The 4400-nt window shown below is 33.9% G+C and overlaps 1 long non-coding RNA gene across 1 annotated transcript; it reads left to right on the top strand.

Annotated features, from left to right (window-relative positions):
• The first annotated feature begins 1519 nt into the window (after positions 1-1519).
• Positions 1520-4400, top strand: LOC132267692 (uncharacterized). Its single transcript, XR_009469053.1, has 3 exons — positions 1520-1743; positions 2518-2609; positions 4195-4400. It is a non-coding gene; the product is annotated as an uncharacterized LOC132267692 (long non-coding RNA).

Here is a 4400-nt window from a genome sequence, read left to right as displayed (position 1 = left end):
CATTATAGACTTTTCACGGTTGTTTTATTTTCTTATTTCAACATGGTTGAATAGAAAACATGATTTTAGGGGGGGTTTCTTTTTAGTGTTTTTCCAGAAAATATCGTCTTGATATCGGAAATCGCTTACGAAATTCAGCTCTCAGTTTTTCAACATAGCAGCTTTTTGGACCTCCATGACCTTATTTCATTGAGGGGCATTTCGCGCATTCTACATTGAGTTTTTTTTTTTTAATTCTATTACGAGTCACGTAGAAAACTCAATTTTGAGGGGGGTTTCTTCTTTGTGTTTTTGCAAAAAAATTCATCTAGGACTCCAAATTCAACCTCTGTTCTGGACTTTTCTGAAAAATAATCCCATAGCAGCTTTATGGGCTGCTGCTGCCAGCCATGGTGCACCCAGCGCGTGCGCGGCGTGCATGGGCGTGTGCATAGGGCTGTCATGGCCCCTCGTCGGGCTGCCGCGACGTCAACTCTTCTTTTGGGCTTTTCTCCTTCGTCCGGACTCCGATTCAAGTGAATTTTTTTTTGAACTTGATTAATTTTTCGCTGTCTTTCCAACGATGTACTCGGTTGCACCCGATTCTTCCTGAATAATTACCAATTTACCCTTTTTGCCTTAAGTGTTCATTTTTCTTCGTGATGTCGTTTCTCCTTCGTCCGGACTCCAAATCATGTGATTCTTGTAATGACCCGGTCATTTTCATTTCTTTCCCTTTTTTCAAATTTTGCGGATAAATTTTTTTCATTGTCTTTTCCTTTTCGGGTTCGATTTCCCACCTCTTAGTGTTGTCTCGAGTGCTCGGAAATGGTTTCTGAGACTCTTTCCTTTGGACTGACAACTTCCTTTGAGGACCGAGTCATTTCCACATTTTTTGTTTTTTTGACACTATTCATTTTTTCGTCTTTTTCCTTTTTTGTCCTTTAGTCGTTTTTCATTTTTCCTAACTTAACCTCACTTTTTGTGCTCGGATTTGATTCTGGCTTGGCATACGTCCATGATATTTAAATTCCATGACATCTACATTTTTACTTTAGTAGAAATGCATATTAAATGCTTACTTTCTTTGTAAAAGCCATGAAAACAAGACTTTTTGTAATTATCCATAACTTGAGGGGTTTTTGGGTAATTAAGTAAAGTAATTTTTTTTTTTAGGGACCATTTTGCAACTTAAATTGGAAGATATTTTCAAAAAGAACCTTTTTGCAATTTCTGAAAAATGTGACAAGTGTCACATTCCTATGGTGCCACTTGTTGATTTTGTGGTAGAACCACTTGGAGGCTTAATCTCATGACACATGGAGGGTGGAGATTCACCCACTTGTTGTCCTAGGATTGGTGCACTTATTGGCATGGATGGTTGACAAGTGTGGGGTTAATATTTAATCTTGGAAGCTTACTTGGATTCATGACAAGTGTAGGACTCACCTTTAGTCTTGCATTAGTGTGTGTGTGAGAGGTAGTGCAAGGGCACCTAGTGAGTGGAGAAGCCCACCAATTTAGCTTAGGGTTTACACATTTTAATTCATTCATCACTTTCCTCTCAAGAACCCTAAGGAAGCCACCATTGGAGAAAAGCTTGACTAGTAGCTTTGACTTCATTTTTGGTGCCCTTTCACTCACCTTAGAACATTGAACTTGGAATACTTTAGGCTCCTCCCACTCTCCTCTTCAAAACCCTTGAAGGATCTAGCCTAACTCCTAGTTTTACTTTGGTATCTAGAGATTCAATTCTCTAGTGAGGTATTGATCTATTATTTTGAAGTATTTTTATGTCATTATTGAGTGTTTTATACGCATGGAATAGAAGGACCTGTATTTTGCCCTTAAACTGTTTTAACTTGAAATTAATCTTGTTAAATTAAATATAGAATATCAAAATATACTCAATTAGCTTTCATTTAGTTTTCATTTCATGTAATTTGAATTTAAAATGAATTAGTTATGAATTTTTGAAGTTGCAAGCTAGTTGTTGGAAATTTGAAGCTTTTCCTTTTCTGTCTAGAAATAAAATTTTTATATGGATCTGTGGTGCTTCAATTGCCTTAAAATTTTTACTGGAACTTCCCCCATGGGTTTTACACTACTTAGAATTTTTACACAATTTTAGAGCATTTCTAAATTTTTTTAAAAATCCGAAACTATCTGCTGTCCATGTTTTTATTGCAGCTGGAAAACATACTTTTAGATGATATATTTCACTAACCTTTTAACATTGGATCATGGCTTAAATTTCCAGTTCCACACTCTCATATGTTTACTTCCAAAAATAAATTATGTTTGCCCAATTTGGATGTCAAATGAATTTTTCATGAATTTTCAAAGTTGGAAGCTACAGGCTGAAAATGTGTTTTCTGGGCAGAATTTGTTTCAAAGTTGTGGTTCAAAACTGTTTCAATTGGGAAAATATTTTTGTTAAACTAAATTGATATTATCAAATTACAGTGTTTAAGCTTTCTTTGGGCCTTGGATTCATTCAATTTGGGATAGAATTGAATTTTTTATGAATTTTACAAGTTGAAGGTAGCAAGCTGAAAAATCTGTTTTGCGGACCAAAAATTTGGGGCGATTTCATTTCGGTGGTAATTGGGATTTTCATTCCAATTGAGGTAGGGAATGTTTTAGGATTAATTGTGTGTTATATTGTATGTTTGCCATGATTATACAACATATATGTACGCCTTGTATCAAATCTAGAAAGTTAGTAATTTTTATTTCTTTGTATAAGATTTAAAATTTATGATGATGTATAACTTTGATTTGAATTGTAACATGCTAGGAAATTATGCTTAGATATGTTGGTTAACATATATTAAATTTGGATCATTTGATTAAGAATTATAACTTTTATTTAATATTTATCTTTAGTGAAAGTTTAATTCACATGGTTGTATCAAGCATTAAATCAAGTTGTAATATGGTATTTAAATAGGCCTTGGCATGTTCTCTAACAAAGATTAAATTGAGGGCATTTGGAATTGTTTAAAAATCTAGAGGAAATTAATTAATTAGCTTGATAATTTTATTTCAAGTGTTTTAATCACTTAAATTATCATTTGATGTTATATATATGATGATCATGACATGTCTTTCAATATATATTAAATTGAGGTTATTTGGATTAACTTGGAATTTAGAGAATTTAACAATTTATGTTTAATTAAATTCTACTTTATTACTCTATGGATTTAATTGCATTTTGGAAGTTGTTTCTATATTTAAATCATGGATTTGGATTTGAAGTATGTTCACTTGATTACTTTTGAGCATTGGATAACATAGTTGTTACTTTTATATTCATGAGAATATGTTTTTCCTTATTGAATATATTGTTGCTATGTGTAAGGAATTGCACACTTTGTATTTGACATCTTACATGCCATAGTACTTGTGAATTTTGAGCATGTATTGTATAAGTTTCCAAAATTTGGATTGTGCTTGATAAATAGTTGATATCTTGTATATACATGTTGATATATATACGTTGTTGCACAATTTGTTGATTTTGGAAACTTGGGGATGTCATTATTTGGCTACGGCTAGGACTTGGTTCTAGTACGGGGGATTGTCCCTCTATACAGTCTAGTGCGCACATAGGGAGGTTACCCATAGGCTAGTAACCCTAAAGTAACTATGTTGTCGGTCCGATACGGCGTGACGTCCGAGTATCCACTTTGTTTGATTTTGTATTTCATTTCAAGTTGATAACTAGATGATATCGTAACTTGTTGTTCCTTATTTTATTTCCTATTTTGAGCTTAAGATGTAGCTTTGTGAAAGCACGCTTCATGTGTTGTATTGGAAGTTCCATTGTTGGTTAAATTGCATCGATATCATAATTTGTGTTTTGATGTTCAAATGTAGTTTAGGAATGACCTTATAGATTTATTTTGAACATAGATGTTAGGTGGCATGACCCACACTTGAAGACTTTGAGAATCTATATCTTGTTGCCTTATATAACATGTTTCCATGGTGTTTGAATTGCGTGAACAATGTGATTATGATAGAAATGATCTAGGTAGCTTAGGATGCTCCGTGGGTCTCATCTTGACATTGACGTTAGGTGGCATCAGCCCCTTTAACATTTTTCACCATAAGGTGATAAAATTGTAAAAAGCTAGATCGATGCATGCTCATCTCCTACGAGTAGCTTTATGTTACTCACCCCTACCATACTGGGGCATATTTCAGGTACAGGACTCAGGATTTGAAGATTCCATTGCTCCTTGGATGGCTTACAGTTTCTATGTTTTTATTTTATGCAAGTGTTAGCATAAGATGCCTCTTTGTAGCCTTATTTGTTTAAACTTGTATTCGTTGATTCGTATATGTAAAGTATACGTAAGTGCACTCTTTTCAATATATTTAACATGTATGAGATGAGGCCGGAGGCCAAT

This window comes from Cornus florida, unplaced genomic scaffold, assembly GCF_030987335.1.
Source record: "Cornus florida cultivar Cherokee Brave unplaced genomic scaffold, ASM3098733v1 CherokeeBrave_3.0.0_Hap2_Chr07, whole genome shotgun sequence".
In the NCBI taxonomy this organism is placed as follows: domain Eukaryota; kingdom Viridiplantae; phylum Streptophyta; class Magnoliopsida; order Cornales; family Cornaceae; genus Cornus; species Cornus florida.
Note: the sequence above shows the minus strand (reverse complement) of the source record. Positions and strands in the feature narration are given on the sequence as shown.